This window comes from Pinus tabuliformis, chromosome J, assembly GCF_031772625.1.
Source record: "Pinus tabuliformis cultivar Carrire ecotype Pingquan chromosome J, CPIR1, whole genome shotgun sequence".
Taxonomy (NCBI): domain Eukaryota; kingdom Viridiplantae; phylum Streptophyta; class Pinopsida; order Pinales; family Pinaceae; genus Pinus; species Pinus tabuliformis.
The window spans coordinates 1,013,479,040-1,013,497,559 of NC_142295.1; positions in this window are offsets into that span (position 1 = coordinate 1,013,479,040).

The window sequence follows — 18,520 nt, forward strand, 5'->3', positions numbered from 1 at the left end:
ATGTCTCCATAGTAGCTCTCTTCTGTTCTTCTTCTCCCTGGGTGTTTCTTTATTCTTTCTCCTTGCTATCTACTTTGGACATTGAATTTTCATGCTATAAAGGTACTCTTGCAAATGAAAATCATTCATGAAAAATCTAAATAAGTATTAAAATATATATTATATCACTACCTATCTCATGCAATAATGAGCTCATGATAGGCCTCTGAGAGGGTTAAAAGAAGAAGACTTGATTAGGAGGCATAGTCAAACTCATTAGTGGCTTAGGAAAGCTTCACTACTTATTTTAATACATCATACACTATGAATAGTATCTCTCTTTGGTTCAACGCAGTTGATCCAGGTGGATATTGGTGGTCACATGTCTATTCCACTTCGACCCCCACCATTATTTCTTTGAGTTTTTTAGTTTCGTTATTTGTAGCACAATTTACTATTTTTGGCAGTTTTTCGGGTCCTAAACTTCTGGAGCCATTTTGAGGCCCTAAATAACGTTTTTTTTTATGAAAACTAGGGCCAACATGAGTCGATGACTAAATTTGGACACTCAAAAGTTGGAGTCCTTGGATAAATATTTTTAACGAGGTATTGTGCGCATCAAACAGAGATCGTATGCCAAAGTTACGACCCCGTGAAGTTGATGTACCAATTTACCCAAACAGGGCCCATAGTTTGTCGCTTCATCTCCTAGGGTTAGGTTTTCAGATGTTTAGGTTTTTCCATTGTTTCTCAACAATAAATAGGCCTTTGAGCCTCACTGTAACACAGTTGAGAGGCATGTAGCTACCACATCTCTTCTCAAAGATACCATCACCTAAGCTAGTCTTATTTCCATTATGTTTGTAATCATACATCAATATTTGATATTACTAAAATGGAGTGGTATTTCTATTGCATCTATGTATTTATGGTTATATCTATAATTTTTTGCGTTCCTTTTTAAATTTGTATCACTGGTATCAGAGCGGTCCTCTCTTTCTTTGCTTTTCTTTGCATGTGCCCAATGAGGTCAGAATATAAGGAGTTAGGGCTTGAACTAGTCAAACCTTTGCAAGACCAACCTTGAAAATCCTGATGGCCTCCCATGGGAGAGGAAAAGAAAGATAAGGGAGTAGGAGATCCTATCAAAATATTTCTTGAGGAGACCCTTGAGAAACAAAGGAACATGATGATGGATAATTTTCCTAGATCCTTCAATGGTTGCCCACTGGTGGTGCATCCACATCCAACAGACACTTTGTAGGTGCCACTCCTTTAAGGTACAAGTAAACTTTGACATTCCCATATTTGATGTCCAAATAGATGTAGACGTCGTAGATAAATGGTTAAATCTGCTAGAAGGATATTCTTTTGTTCATGATTTTTCCAACCTAAAAGAGATTACTTTTTCTCTTCTCAAATCTACCCCCCCCCCATTAAGGACTGGTGGGAAACATACTATGAGCAGAAGGATGAAATTACGCCCTCACTGTTTTCATATGCACCCACTTGGAATTCATTACGGGGTTCCATCAAGGAGTAGTACTACCCTATTGGGAACTATGAGGATAAATACATAAAGTGGGCCACACTGCGGCAGGGAAGGGACCAAGATGTGCCAGAGTTTACCAATGTTTTTCATACCCATCGCATGAAGTTCAGTATCAAGGATTCTGAGAAACATTTGGTACTCAAGTATTGCGACTGCCTGCATAAGTACATCCCAGATGAGATGGAGTTCCTGGACATATTTTCGCTTGACACATCATACTGATACGCTTTCATGATTGAGGAGAATATTAAAAAGAAGAAGTGAGACTTCATATCTGTGAATTTGAAGCAAGAGAAAGGTGCCCCTAAACCACAGAAAAAATGACAAAGTCAAGGCGGGGTGTCCTAGGACAACCCGTCAAATCCATAAGCAAAGAAAAACATTGCGAAGCCAAACAAGGACATAGGAAAGTGGTGTGAGTTCCATAAGAGCTCCACTAACAACACAAGTGAGTTTTTCAGGCCAAGCAGTCACTGGTGGTAGATATGAAGGCTTATGAATCAAATCTATGTTTCGACTTTGAGTCAGAACCCAACAACAAGAATGAAAAAGGGAAGAAGATTATCGATGCAGAGCCCAATGCTAGCATTGCCACCACGAAGATCTAGAAGGAGGAACCCAAAGATCTAGAAGGAGGAACTTGAAGATCCACAGGAGGAGGAACGCCTCTTCCACTCCCATATGTGGGTAAAGGTTTCCAAACTACAGTTCATTGTCAACAGCGGGATCCAAAAGAACCTCATTTTAGTAGAGGTCGTGAAGCGACCGAGTTGAAGGACCACAACACACCCACAATGGTACACAATCGAGTGGCTTCACTAAGATGGTATTTTCACGTCAACCAACAGTGCCACCTTCCATGTAACATCAATCCCTTCACGGATGAGGTATTATGTGACATTTCTCCCCTTGATGTTTTTGATGTTTTATTAGGCCAACCATACTAATGGAAGCGACATGCTATATATGAGTCAAGGCCTCGCACTCTTATTGTTACATTGGGAAATAATTTGTATAAGATACTGGAGGTAGCACCACCTATCGCCATCTCTTTGATTACTAAAAAACAATGCAAAAAACTCATTTCCAAAGGCACGAAATTTGTTTTCTTGATGATATGCCCTCATGGAAAGAGGAAGATGGTTCCCATGACCTCTAGACATGGCCCCTCTACACAAGAACAAAAGATGGACAAAGTCATGGAGGAGTACGAGGACATCTTCACCTCCTCCACAGAAGTGCCTCTGCACTATCAAGTCAAGCACTCCATCGATCTGAACATAGGTGCATAATTTCCCAATGGACCAATCTATCGATGCTCTACTCTAGAGAATGACAAAATCAAGAGGGAGATTTAGAAGATATTGTAGAAAGGTCACATACAGCCGAGATCATCGCCCTGTGGGAGCCCAATCATGTTGGTACAGAAGAAGGATGGGACTTGGACACTCTGTATTGACTATTAGGTAATGAACAAGATTATTGTCTGAAATAGGCACATGATCGGACAGATTGACGACCTTCTGGGCCAACTTAAGGGGGGGAATATTTTAGCAATATCGACCTAATTTATGGATATCACCAGGTACCAATCAAACCCTCCAATGTGTTGAAGACTACCTTCAAAGCCAAGGAATGCCTTTTTGAATGGCTGGTTATGCCTTTCGAGTTGACAAATGCTCCTGCAACCTTCATGAGGCTAATGGATGATATCTTATGGAAATTCACCAACTCACTTTTAGTGGTACACTTGGATGACATCCTGATCTTCAACGAGAGTTGGGAAGAGCACCTCCACCACATCTGACAGGTTCTCCAAATACTATGGAAACATAAGTTGTGTGTCAATTTGGATAAATGCACTTTTGGTATGACCCAGGTTTAGTATTTGGGATACATTATTGATGAACGGGGCGTGAATTTGGACCCAGCCAAGATCCAAGTCATTCTGGATTCGCCATCCCTAACAATTTTGATAGAGCTTTGAAACCTTTTGATTATTTCCAATTTCTAATGCAGGGTTGTGTTGGGGTTCTCTCATATCGCTTGGCCCTTGAGTCAAGTCACCAAGGGAGGAACGAAAGAAAAATTATTTTGGTCTGAATCTCAACAGGAAGCATTCGCAGAGTTGAAACATCGCCTCTACTTTGCACCAATGCTCACATTACCAGACTTGCAACAACCTTTTGAGATGTAGACAAATGCCTCTAACTATGCTATTGGGGTAGTCCTTACTAAACATGGCCATCCAGTGGAATATCACAGTGAGACAGTTTCAGACATAGTCTGAAAGTATCCCAGTTATGACAAAGATATGTATTCCATTGTGTAGGCCTGCCAATAATGGAAGCATTACACTTTTTGGAAGGAAACGGTCATCCACATATACCATTGGCCCCTATAGTTCATACAGATGCAACGAAAGTTGCAGAATGATCGTCATCTGAAGTTTTCCACATACCTACAACAATTCCATTTGAATATCAAGTACAGCACCAATGTTCAAACTGCCTCAGTCGACCATAGATCATGATGTTGACCATCATGCTCAACTCTTGTGGGAATAAGACTTCTGATTGGCCACCTCTCTACAGAAGTAACCTAGAATTTGGCCACACATACTAGATGCTCCTAAAGGGTGAGAAAGTTCTAGATTTTCACCTTGAGGATGTATTGTTATGGAACCCGAGACACCTTTGTGTTCCTTCAAGTGAGCATGACAAGATGATTTTGGAAGCAAACTACAGTCAAGTCACTGGGCATTTCAGGGTTGAGAAAATAGTGGTAGTACTGTAGAAATATTTCTATTGGCTGAATCTTCGACAGTATGTTAGGAAGTTCATCAGATCCTGCAATGCCTACACCATTTCCAAACCAATCATCAAGAAGCAAGGCCTCTATACTCTGCTGCCTACCCTTAGTTGGTCTTGGGAATCCATCGCCATGGACAACATGTCAATGCTTCCTTCTACTAAGCATGGAAATGAATGTATTTTTGTGGTCATCAATAGATTCTCAAAGATGGCCATTATGGCGGCCTGCAAGAAGAATATCATAGCAGAAGCCACTACTAAACTCTTCTTTGAACGAGTATGGGTGCACTTCAGGATCATACAGTCTATCATCTCATATCAAGACAACATTTTCCTCAATACATTTTTGTCCAGTCCCTGGTCGATGCTGGAAACCAAGCTCACTAAGTCCACAACTTTCCATCCCCAAACTGATGGCCAGATAAAGGTCATCAATAGGATGATCATACACATTTTATGCATGTACAACTCAAAGAATCCATGCACATGGGATGAGAGCCTCCCCATATGTCCAACACAACTATAATCAGTCTCTCCGTAGCTCAACTGGCCACAACCCTTTTCAGGTGGGCTTGGGATTCCAGCTACTATGTCCCATTGATGTGGTCATACAATTTTCAACAACTCAGACAGATTCAACTCATATCCAGTCTGAAGCTAACAAGGAAAAAAAATTCATTGAGCACAACCAACACATCCACCAATAGGTCCATGACATTTTGGAGAAATCAAATGCCAAGTACAAGCAGCGACATGATCAACATTAGGTGCGAGAGAAGTTTTAGGTGGGCGACAAAGTTTGGTTTCATTTGCAGAAGGAATTCCTTACTGGAGCCTATCGGAAACTTATACCACTCTGATATGGTCCTTACACCACTTACACCATTACCAAGTGTTCGCTTGATGGGGCCTAACCTAAGTTCAACATTATCTATGCCAACTAATAGAACCTTAATTATTGACCCTTTCGGAAACAACCTGGATATCGCAGGTTGTAGTCTCACCCAAAGCAGTATTGGGGGATGCTAGAACCAGGTTTCTTCGTCTAGAGGCCTGTGTGATGGTTTCCTAAAGTTCTTATTGCTTAGGTCTACCTTCGCATAGCTCTAATTCTTCCGAAATGATAACTACTGCAAATCTATCTAAATGACTTCCACATCTGTGCGAAGGTACTTAATTGTACTTATCATGTATAAACATTACAGATCTACCACTTCCATGCAATAAACAAGCATTAATTCATATAAATAATAACACAGAGAGAAGATATATAAACTTTGCAAAAGTAAATAATAAGACACAAATGCATCAATTTCGACCCAAAAGAGTTGTTATTAAGTATAAGTGTTCAATTAAAAACTTCTTTCTCCTGCGCACTCAGTTGCAAGAACCTGCACACTTAGCCTGCAAACTTACCAAGGTCTCTGTGCACTCAGCAGTAGGAACCTTCCCCTTTCACCTCGGTACAGGAAACAAACCTTTCTTGCCTTAGCACCTTACCCTTACAATGGTTCTTCATTATCAGATACCTTCTAAGACTCGCTACAAATCATCTATATATAGAATTTTCTTTACAATACCATGGTCCACAAACCATGGGCGGGTCTCAAAACAACTCTATCACCTACCCAACTAAGGGACTAAAGCCCCTTTGACTTCTACTAGCTTCATGCTCCACTTCCACATTTTGTGAAAACTTTACATTCGCTACAAAAATATATTACAAAATTTCCCCAAAAAAAATTGATCCCAGGGACCCCATCCCGATAGGCCCCCAACACAAATTGGGTGACTCACCCTTGAGTCACTCAGCTGGTGTATCTACCTTGTGGCTGAGGTCGCTGAACTCCACCTTCAACACCTATGTGTCAGCAGAACCCTGCACCACGGCTCGCTGAACTTCCTCTACCGGCTTTTCTGTAGTCGGGCCTTCCATCATGAAGTACATCATGCTTTGAGTCTATTGGAGTGTCTTTAACTTCTCTTGGACTGACATAGTAAACTAGATTGCTTCCTCTGTCCACGGATATATTCCGGCCATTAAGAAGGCATATTTTCATTGTAGCTCTTCAATTTGTGTTTGCAGTTATTTTCCTTCTTACAATCGATCGAAGTGCTGGACCAACACCAAAGTGCACGCAGTCACCTTGAGTTCATCAAAATTTTGTTGCATCTCCTGGATATTTGTGCCAAGTCTCCACGGGTTTGGGTCCTCCTACAGAGTCATCCATAGTTCCATTTCCTATTCGAAGATCAGTGTGCAGCTTGTTGGCTTAGTGGGTCCTGACTTAGGTTCAGAGTTAGTTGCGCCAAACAAAAACCTACACTACTAGCCATTTCGGCATCAACCCGTGTAGTATGGACTAAAGTCGCACCCAAAGTAGTAAGGGGGGATGTTGGAACAAAGTTTCCACATTCAGAGATCAATGTTATGTCCTTTTATGCGCTAGATCTTCCTTTGCGCAGATATCTAAGCCCTTAGGGCTTGGTAATGTAACTTCCTTCAAATAGATCCTAGACCTCTACAAAGGTCTACAATCAGCCTCTGTAGACCCTTAACAGATAAGTTATCTACTTACATGCATCATAAAATAGCCTCAGATCAGAATCCACACAAATTTTCGTAAGTGCTTAATAAACGTAAGAGAAAGTATTATAATCTTCGCTTAAATACTTAATAGGTATTGCATTCAGTTAATGAGATTCATCCAATAGATTCACACATCAACACACTAGAAATTCATAAAGACATTATTTCAGTCGCATCATATATCGCAACATAATTAACAGAAGTAAATAGATAAACACATGAATTTCTCCAACTATCTTCTTTATTGATCTTCAATATAAGGTTTCAGACTCAAAACTTCCCTACGCACTCAGCTACAGGGGTTCGCGAACTTAGTTACAAACACTACTCTAGGCCTTTGTGCACTCAGGTGCAGAGCCTTTTCCTCCTCTAAGGCTTACTTCTCTGCGCTCTCTCCCTAAGACTCCATCCGTTCATACCCATAGGCCTACCTTAGACTCCCTAAGAAACACCTATTTATAGTCTTTTACATGCAACCCTATGGTCCATAGGCCATGGGTCGATCTCAAAACCGACTCAAATTTACATAAACGAGGGTAAAAACCCTTTTTTACTCTAACTACCTATGTGCTTTGATCCATAATTTGCAGAGACTTTACATATTTTCATCAAAATTTACATCAAAACTCTGGTTTTAACCCAAAACTAACCCAGGGGACCCCATCCCAACACATCTTGTGACTGCTACATCCAAAGTGACCATGTTCTCCTTGATGGCTGCTCCACACTGCTCCCGGACTTCTGGCAGAGTGGTTGGCTATAATTTCAAATCCACCTGTGAGGTCTTCGTTTGAAACTCAAATGTTACTCGACTCATCTCATCCTTCGATTTTCTAGCTACGGTAGCCAACTTCCAAATCTTCGCTATTGCTGCAGCATCTTCTAGAATGTGAAGTTCTGGTAGATTCTTACATGGTTGTGTAATTGTTGCCTCCAAGCTCTGGCTTCATACGACAAGTTCTTCATTTTCCTTTAGTGCCTGAGCCTCTTCTATGAAGATATACTCATTGTTCATCTTTACCTCATTGATAACTGATAATGTGCATTGTTCCCTAATCCTAAGCTCATTTGATACCCACTGATGAAGCGCATGGAGGGTTTGAATAGGCAGCTTGGCTAAGTTGACACCCACATCCTTGATCTGTTTGAGATGGTTTCTTACATCATTTGTATTGGCACATAGTGATCCCTCTGATAATGGTATGATTCTGAGATCTAGATTCCTATCTGTCTCCAACACAGTCATGCTCACTTGTTGCATGCTCGTTTGAATCTCGCTCGCCTATCCCACACTCGCTTGTAGCCATCCTGCTTGAATATTCAACTCACATACATCCTTCCGCCCACTTCCCAACATTTGTAAGTACTATTTTTAGAACTATTGCCATAGTTCAGTCATTATATCATGGACCTTATCTTCGATCTCATCCAAATCCCCATCAATGAGTACCATTAGATCGACATGTACATGCTTATCAAAATTTTGTTTCTTTCTAGGCCCAGAAGTCATTTCCTTGGTTCGCTTATGCAATTTAAAGGGAGTGCTCTGCTCCTCACCACCACCTCCTTCAACGTCAAAACCCACCTTGTCCTCATTGTGCTAAGAATTCATCTCCTCAACCTCCATTGTGGCCTCCTTCATGGTGCGCTCCTTGTCAACAGTTGCTTTAGAAGTAGTTTCTTTATTTTTCTGTGCGGATTTTGCTAGGGTTGTTGCCTTCTCAGCCTCTTTCTTTTTCTACATTGTTGTCATCTACGCAGAGCAACTTTCTCTGCCTTTCCTTGTTCCTGCACCAAGATCTATGGGGTGCACCCACTTGCCTACCCATTTCCCCGCGATTTCTTGCACATATGCCTCATTGACTAAGTACGACAACTTGTACTAGACCTTTTTAAGATCTCATTGTTCATGGATAGACACATTGTGAAAATCGACCTTGAACTCTGTGTATGCCTCCAACTGCTTAAACATGGTTGGTGACAACCTTGGCCTCTGGCTGATCATCATGCGGAGGTCCATCTCGACCAGAACCCAGAATATCTTCGTCTCCATTACCCTCTCCAGATCCTTTTTTGCCCACAACGAAGCAAACTCCAGGGCTTATGGTAAATCAGCATCCTGTTAGGGAACTGACTATCTTCTGGTACTCTCCATGCAACTAGGGAAACTACCGACAACATCCAAGCATAGTGGAATGCCTTGTCATCGTCCTGTGCTTCGCGACAATTAAAAAAAAACTCTTTACACATATATTGTGCCTAGTTGTACTGCAACCCCTTCGTGCATTGTGCAACTACTTAAGCCTCAGAATTCTATTGCAACAACATGGGGTGCTACCACTCAGTCTGGACCTTGCAAAGGAGCTCCTTTTCCATTTGATGTGGTGGCTCCCACTAGGGATAATGGGACCAATTTCCCAGCAAGAATTGATAGGATGATGATTTTGGTTTGAAATAAGGTATTATGGGAAATGGCTTAACTAAAGTGATCTAATTAAATAAAAAACACATGCAACTATCTATTCTAACATTTATCTTAATATATACCAAGGAATAATTTAAATCATGTGATCTACAAAGATATCTTAGAGCAACAAGTAATAAAGATCATTCAATTTCTATAAGAGATGAAATCATTAATGATAATTGTTTTGACTAAATAGTTATGCAAAATAATTGTGAATAATATATCTCATATATCAATCGCTCACATACTTAATAAGGAATTTACAACTAAAACATTTTACAAAAGTGCTATAATGTCAAACTGTAACTCATAGAAGTACCAGATATGAGAGGTTCTACTCATGATGTTAGTAATATTGATCTGCTTCCTTTCAACTAAATATACTCTGAGAGTACAAAAGTGCAAGTGTTTGCAAAGCATTCTTCATAAAATTCTGGACCTTTCTCTAAATGCATGAGAGAGGCTTATAATATATATATATATATATATATATATTATTACACAAAAATATAAGGAGGTTTCAAACAACCTTCCTCAGAATAAGTAAAATAAAAACTAAAAAAGAAATAAAAATGATCACGAGATTTTCCAACTTGAATGGTTCTAATCAGCCATTTGGTCCTTTATTTTATCTATCATCAGCTTCACCTGGGGTGGTTGGCCAATTCTAGATCTTAGTTGGCCCGTAAATACAACATCAGAGAGTGGTGGGACAATATTTTGAGTGGAATTTCTTAGACAGCACAGAGTCATCCATTGATTGTGCGGTTTCACCAAAAACTACCAATAAGTTTCCCAGTCAACCTTAGACAATTTTTTGTTCCCTTTTCTTTCATTTTTGCAATCTCCTTTAATTGTTTCTATAACTATTTGAAGTCTGGGAGACATTTCGGCTTGCATTATTTGATGATATTGGCACTATGAAAGTTTTCAATAACAACTTCAATTATATTATTCATTGTGCTAGCTGCTCTAGCCGCTACCCTTTCTTATTAATTCAATTGTATGTCCCAATCTGTGAATATAATATCCTTGTGGGACTCGATCTTTGGCAGATCGAATTTTCTACCTTTTTCAGATTCCTTCTAAGAAATAAACTCTAAAATTCTTTTATTGACCTCTTCATATTCTAATCTCTTATCAACCACTTGATTGGTTAATGCATCACTTGTTTCACAATATGGATTTATCAATAAGATTTTCTGGCAAAATAATTCTTATTGTTGTGATAAAAGAGAGTTTAGTTCAAGTTCTTCTATAATAAATTCCTCTGTTTGAGGCCTATCTATGAGTTTATCTATTACAGTTTGCATTTGATTAATCTGTGAATCCTTTTCTGTGATGTTTGCTTGATGTTGTAATTTCATCTGTGAAAAATCTTTCTATAGCTGTGCCATCTATGTATTTTCTTGTATGTTAGTGCTCTGTCTCTCCAGGTCAAGTTGTTGTACCAACAGTTGAATTCTTTCTTCTTTTTCTTTTAACAAAATCCTTTAGTTTCCTTATCAATTGTCACAATTGATAAGCACCTATAAATTTTGGTAGCTTAGTAAGGTTTTCTGTTGGATTGATGGGGGTGTCTTTCCATACAACCTCCATTGATCCATTTTCAAGAATTTTTACTACTGATGTATCCAATTTCCTCTTCTTTCTTTGCCTCTTCACTATAGCCTTATGTATTGGGATGTAGAATATATCTAGTGGGGGTATTTCCTCAATTTTTAAAACAATCTTCGAAGTTGGGTAGGTTGGGATAGTTTCAATATGTTCAGTAGCTATAACCCCTTGTGTTGATGTCTTCATGCCTGTGACCTTCTGAGTCTATTGAGGAGTCTGAAATCCAAACGTTCCTTCAAGACCTGTCTCTCTTTGTTGTACTTGGATATTTTTTTAAAATTGCTCCCATTCCTAATCCAGATCAATGACTTTAGTCTTTTTTGCATGAACTTGTGTGGAGTCAGTCTCCATGTGTTCCTCAATAGAAGCCCTTTTGGTCATTTCTTCAGTGCTTTTTTCGGTGCATTCCATATCTTGAGATTGGTGTTCAAAATTTCCTGAACTTTGAACTAATTTTCCTTGAGATTCACTACGAGAACTATGGTCAAAACTTTCCTCCAGGCTTATGCTCGGAGTGGGTTCTCTTCATTTACTTGTTTCTTCAATCTGCAATAGGTACAAATGGACCTTTTTTAATCTTTTGTTCTTGTATATATGGAAGCAGTTGAGGTATTCTGGGTTCAGTTTTATGGATGCCAAATGTAAGACCTACGAAAATCTTTCAGTTGACTCGTAGAGATCATCGAAATCATCATTCTCATGAGTAAATTGTCTAATTTTAACCATAACAGTGAAGTTATGGCAACCTTGTTAGGGTCATACTGTCTTCCTGGCACAATAGCCAAATTCAGGGATGTGATATTTTGTATCTCCTTTGCCACATGCCCAAAATCATTTAATGAAAAAGCACCACATTTCACTGGGAAGGTAGGCCAGATAGATTTCTTCATTTCTTTGAGGGTTTTGGTAATACCATCCCCCACTGTTTGATAGGAAATTTCTCTTGCCAATAACTTATCAGGAACATATAATGGAAGAACATGAGGAGTTGTGATACTCCCAAAAACTCTGACATAAGTAAATGACTCTTCGCCAAACCATCTTGCCACCAGCAAGATGTCTATTTTAGCTTCCTCTGATAGCCTGGGGGCTTTCTTATCAAAAATAGTTTGGTGAATTGGTAACATAATGCCATGATAGATTTTGTAAAAGTGGGAGTTAAAATATGATTCCCACAAAACCTTATGATAAACATGGATAGGAGTAGGGTCCTGTAGAGTCCATTTCCAACCCATGTTTGGAAAATTTGAATAGAAACATATAGCGTCCATCACATATGCACTCATATAAAAAGGAGGGATAACCCGAGAGGTGATAATTCTTTTCTATCTGTATTCTCTAATGGACATAGCCAAATTATATGATAAAATATTTCTCAATTTCATAATCATAGAATTAACAGTCGCATCAATTAATGGAACCCATTCAATATAAAACTTGGTACTATCTTCCTGTCCAAATAGTCTATACAACATTGCAGCTACAAAATTATGTGGGGCTAACAAAGGTACAATTGGGTAGATACCAGTTTTCTTCCACTTGAACTTGCTGGAGCTAGACCTCCAATTTTTCATGTTGTCCATTGGGTCTTCATTTTCTTTCGCAAAGTGCTCAATGAAGGCTTTGTCATATAGCTTCTATGGTTCTAGCAAATGATACATTCGATGTAGATTATCTGGAGTAAATGACCCCATGACTTCGTGCCTAGAATTCCTAAATTTTATGTCTGAAATGTCCACATTGTCGATGATCCATCTTACCATATCAGTGTATTGCAAGATTTTAGGTCTTGTAGCTATTCTATGTAGGAAAGAACATGCTGCTTCAAAATAATAAGCCTCGGATGAGACCTCGGCATCTTTTGTTTCTTTAGTCACCAGGACCCTTAGGTTTTCTTTCTCCAATAGATTATACATTACTTCCCATGAGGTGGTTCCTCCATCCTTGTTGCATGCAGTATCAGAGAATAGTGGAAGCATGTATGAATCTTCAGATGTGGTAGCCTCTGCAATCTTCTTTCCTTTATTAACCATTCTCCTGAGCATTGTTTCCTTTGTAAATTTCCTGAAATCTTGGCAATGGAAAAAATAGAATGAAACGCAGAGCGATAATGAAAGCAAAAACACTATAATATAGTAACCTCTAAACGAGGTAAAGATGAAGTTCATATTTCAAGATGGGTAAAAAAGATATCAAACTTCTTGAGCCATGAAAAAGAGTAAATGCGGTTAAACCTTATTAACTACTCATTAAGGCCTACGTGTGATTTTATTTATGCCTCATTAAACCATCGCATCACAAGTTATAAATGATATTTCAAATTGGTGTGTTTTAAGTGTGATACCGATCTGTGATTGCACTAAATTGCTTTATCACAATATCACAAATTGGTGATGTCGAGTTATGTGGAATATACCAATTCAAAGTCGCTTTGGTATTTTTGTGATTTGCGACTAGCAGCATGCTTTTAAGTTTTTCAAGTGATTTTCCCTAAATAGATGATTATTCGATTGAAACGGATCCTTGCAATAGGTTGGACTTGATTTAAGTTATAACAATTTTTATTAATTTTTCAAACCCGGACCATATCACAATTCACAATTTTTATGGTTTGAACGTTTGCGCCTTTGTGAAAGTTGCGATGTGATAAGCACTTTATATTATAAACAATACTATAAGCCTTAAGGTTTATAAAAGAGTTTAATGCTACCTTCGGTATTCTAAGGGGTTTCTTTTATCGTATTTTGCAGAATCTGACTCATGAATAACCTTGTTACTTTGGGATCATGTGATTTGTGATAAAGCAAGAGTGCTTAGTCATAAAGTGACTTGACTTAATATCTTAAGTCCATCTAAGATTTTATTCTGAATGGATTTAAAGGCAACCTCTTATTTTCTATTTTTTTTTAAATTGTTTGAAGGGTAACCGTTTAATAATGCAATACTAACTATTATATAATAAATGGGGGGGGGTTGAACAGTACAATAGCAACCAATGAATGACTAGCTAACACCTCATTCGCGCGACACTTTCTCATGACCTTGCAAGCCAAAATCTGGGTGGCAGAATGCACCGCCTTGTGTGTGATGGAATAGATAGAGTATCTGCGTGACTTCTTCACTAAGAAAAACTCACTCTTCATTCCATCCATGAGTCTTTTTTCTTTACTCTTGCCTCCAAACTCCTCAGTTGGATCCACCCCTTGGTAGTGCAACCTTGTGATGCAGTGGATCAGCATATCTATGATGGTGATGGGATCTCCCATCCATAGACACCCATCATAAACCAATGTGAGTAATTGGTATATGCACATTGTGTTTATAGTGGTTCTACTAAAATGCAGTACCCATAGCATATTCAAAAATCCAGCCTTCTCAACCCCTGTGACCCACTTCATAGGCTCCAGTCGCATGACTCTTGTCTCTTCAAAATAAATATTGTCCAAATACTTGTTTGGTTCCAACTGTGGAAATTTTTCATGATCAGCTACACCCCAATCTTCCATTTTAAGTGCAAGAATGAACTCTAAGAGCGCACCTTCAAATACCACCTTTTTAGGAAACAATGGTGTAGAGACCATAAACTTACCAGAATCAGGATCTTTCGGGGCCATCGCTTTTCCTTTCTGTGGAGGGATATACTTCAGGAGCCTAGTGATAGGCTTACCCTCCTCCTTAGCGTCCAAATCTTCAACCCCTTCGTGAAGCTCCTCTTCATCAAGATCCACGAGTTCATGTGGCTTTTTGGATTTGTCCATCTTCCCTTTCTGTTGAATCTCTATAGGCTTCTTCCTTGGTGACTGACTCACCGAAATAGACTGTGCTTTATGTTTTTTTTCCTTAATGGTAGATGATTTAGGCCTAGGTGTTACAGGGAAAAGTGTCTATATAGAACTGCTCTATCCCACTAAGGTGTGACAGCTGCCTTAGAAACAAACAGAGAAAAGCTACTTTAGTTTTTCCTTTATGAATTATAGATAGAGAGGAACAGAAAGACCAACCTCTGTCTTGCGCTAATCTCCTGATTTGATTCCCCTCTTCTTTGATAGTCTTTAGCTACCTGCTCCCTTGCATGCCCAGCTTCACAAAGTACCTGTAAGATCACATAAGCATAGCACTATACAAAGACATGGATCTATAATCATAAACAATCTAGGATCATATGTAAATTGACCATACAAATGTAACAAGCATCAATGACACAAGAGCATGGAGGAAAACTTGAATAGCTTTTATTGATAAAACAAGAAAGAGCCAAGAGGAGTTACAACCAGTTGTTCTGACCCAGCATCAACCTCCCAGCAAAGAAGCCCCTCTTCACCTCAAACAAAGCTTAGATCACCCAACAATATGATGTTTTGTCTCAAGAAACCAACAACAATTCCTTACAATATGCAAAATTCCAGCCTCTGGATCTTTGGGATGAGGGATCCATATATAGATATCTGTAAGGGGGATGAGTCAGCTTGTGATTTGATTAGTGTCTTCTCTCTGATAGTTCTTGCTTCCACTTGGAGATTGATGATCTCTTACTCATCCTTGGTCGAATTCAGTGAGGCAAGTGTCACAGGGGAAGATTCTGGAAGCTTCCATTGCCTCTCCACCTCACGGAATGACACTGCCATTTGTCATTTATCGCCCATCGCACCCCACAGAAGGGATTTTTGAAATGCAACGCACCCTCACAGTGTATTTAGGTGAGATGCAACGCACTTGGCCAGTGGAGTAGCTGAAATGATCATGTTTTGACCAATTTTGATCAGTTTTTCATGGAGAAATTCTGGGAGAAGCTGTAATCTGTTGACCTTGTTCCTTTAGGGGTTAGAACAACACTTTTAGGGACTTAGGAGCCCTTGATTTATGGACATTTCATGCTTGGGGTTGTAGGGCCCAAAAATGTCTATAACAGTTGCCCCCTAAAGAATGAGGTCGTTAATCTTTTGATGTCAGGTGAAATGCTTTATTATGAGGATCCGAAGTTCTTTCAAGCTGGGAGGAGACCTGTAATAAGATACAATACAATACATTATCTTCATAATATTTTCATGATCTAGCTGAGGCGGGCATTCCCATGCTCAGCTTTATAAATTCATTTTCATGTACATAGGACAAACAATCGTCTGAGTGTAGACTGATGATTCTGATAGAGCCATCATCCTTTTGATTGGATGATTATCTGTGCGGCAATGATGTACATTTGATGTCTTTATTTCCGTAAATATATATCGCAGCCCGGATGGATGAAACTAGATCCAGGGTCTTCAATCTCATTCGATCTTTACTCAAAGTACAAGTCGATCCATGTGAGAAATGTTCTGAAGTCGAACATCGAAAGACATCGCTTGATTACTAGTCAATGATGTAAACTGTTAACAAGCGCGAGAGGAATCACCAATAATGATAATGACCCTCAAGGTACTGTAGTACAATTCGCGTGGTGTGAATAAAGGACTTGGCGTCGAACACCATGAAAAATCTTTCGGTTGAAGTCCATTGATGTAAACCTATCGCCGGAAGTGAGAAACTTGCCATTGAGGCATGCAAGCTTCAAAGTACTGAATGGGGTGTTCCTAGATCAACTTCTTGAATAATGAGCTGATGTCGACAAGAAGCGATCCGTCACAGGAGGGCCTTAATGAATCCCACATTAATGACATGGAATGGAGCAAATGATTTTAATGGAGGTGAAAACGATCTGGTGATATAAGGTTCAGGGTGACGGTCATGAAAGAATGGAGTATAAATGTATGGTAGTGGGTGAGACACAGGTGAATTCTCTGAATGACTTCTCTTGAACATATCGGCGACACTGATGTGATGGATTGGTAGCATTAACCCCAAATGTGGATGGTATGATGGGACCATGGTGATGTGACCGGTGAATGAAACAACCCAACCCGACTCGGACACAGAGTGGAAGTGTCATGTTCAAGAGCGACTTGCTACCAACAAAGTTTCTTCAAGTTTTCTTCCGAATTTTCCCCAGTCATTTCTAACTAGTACCTCTTTATTTTTGTCAAGCTTGAGGAGGATAACATATGCTTGTTCTATAATTTGCCCTTCGGGAAAACCCATCGCTATGTTTTAACGAGCCTAGCGATAGTGAAACTCATTCTCGTCTATAGACAAGTTTGTTGCTATTAATCTTTTTAGCGAGTTTAATGACAAAGATAACTCGGTCCTTTTCAATTTTAGAGAGTCTGAAAAGGAACGTAAAGGTAACTCCAAAATTCCTTTTTCGCCATCTAAACCCTTAAGTCCGAAAAAGTATAAAACAATACAAAAGGGATGAATTTTCGATACTTTTAACGAGCCGAACAAAACAAGCGCTCGATCTTTTTGTGTAATAATCCCTCAGGTCCAAAAAGATTAAAATTTAGAGGAGGGATAGCACTTCCTGTCCCTTTAATGAGCTGGAGAGGCCAATGGCTCGGCAATCTTTTCATATTTTACGAGTCAGTTGAAAAGAGCTTAAAGGAGACTCGTCTTTTGAGGAACGAGTGATAAAAATGGGTAGCAACTGATTCCAGGTAAATTTTGGAATTTTCCAATCATGGCAGTGTTACAAGGATGGCTAGTGAAATCACTCTTCGTAGTTGTTCCTCAAAATGGGTAAACAATCAAATGGAGGTGAATGATCGGCCAATGCAAAAGTGGAGGTGATGGTGCAAACACGACCAAGGCTTTAATCGCTGAAGTACTACATTCACGATGGTTATTTACCGGGGAATAGTTCATTTTTTAACGAGCTTAAATGCGGGGGGAAACATTTGATCATGGCTTATGTTTATTTTTTAACGAGCTTGAACTATGTGCTAAAACTGCTCGATTAATCCAGTCATGTGACAAGAATGTCTCATATATAGAAACGGCAATTTTTAGAGTTTTTCCCCACATCCTTTCTTTATGAAAGTTAGGAAATGACCAATCCTATGAGTTTAAAGGGTTAGAGGACCTACAAATTTAAAAAATAAATAGTCGCTCTTTGCTTGCACGCCAAACGGCTTGCATGCCCCCAGGTATAAAACAGGGTTTCAAGGTTACCCCTTCTTTAGTCCATTAAAACATTTCTTTTACCGAGAGAGGCCTACCTCTTACAGGTTACCCAAAGATTGTTTTATTCACAGCGCAAACAAAACACTTCTTCGGCGATGTTTACCGAAATAGACAAAGGTGAGTGAAGGAGGCTACTCCACTCACATAACTTTGACAAGAGAATCTTGTTCTAGAATAACCCCCTCTTCTAAACATGGACGGGAGTATAGACTAGTCATATTTTCTCGTGGAAACCTACCCTATACCCGAAGTTTTCCTGCCGAAGCAGACTAGGGTGCATGCCCCCTGGGTTTCAGTCATGTCCCCCGAATCACTCGTGCTCATAAGGTGGACGAACTGGGGATTGAGACATTTCTTGCGTGAAAAGACCATTTAGGGATGGTATATGACTATTTGCTATGCGTGAACTGGGAAATGAAAGCTGGTCCACGAGCTTGACCACTCTT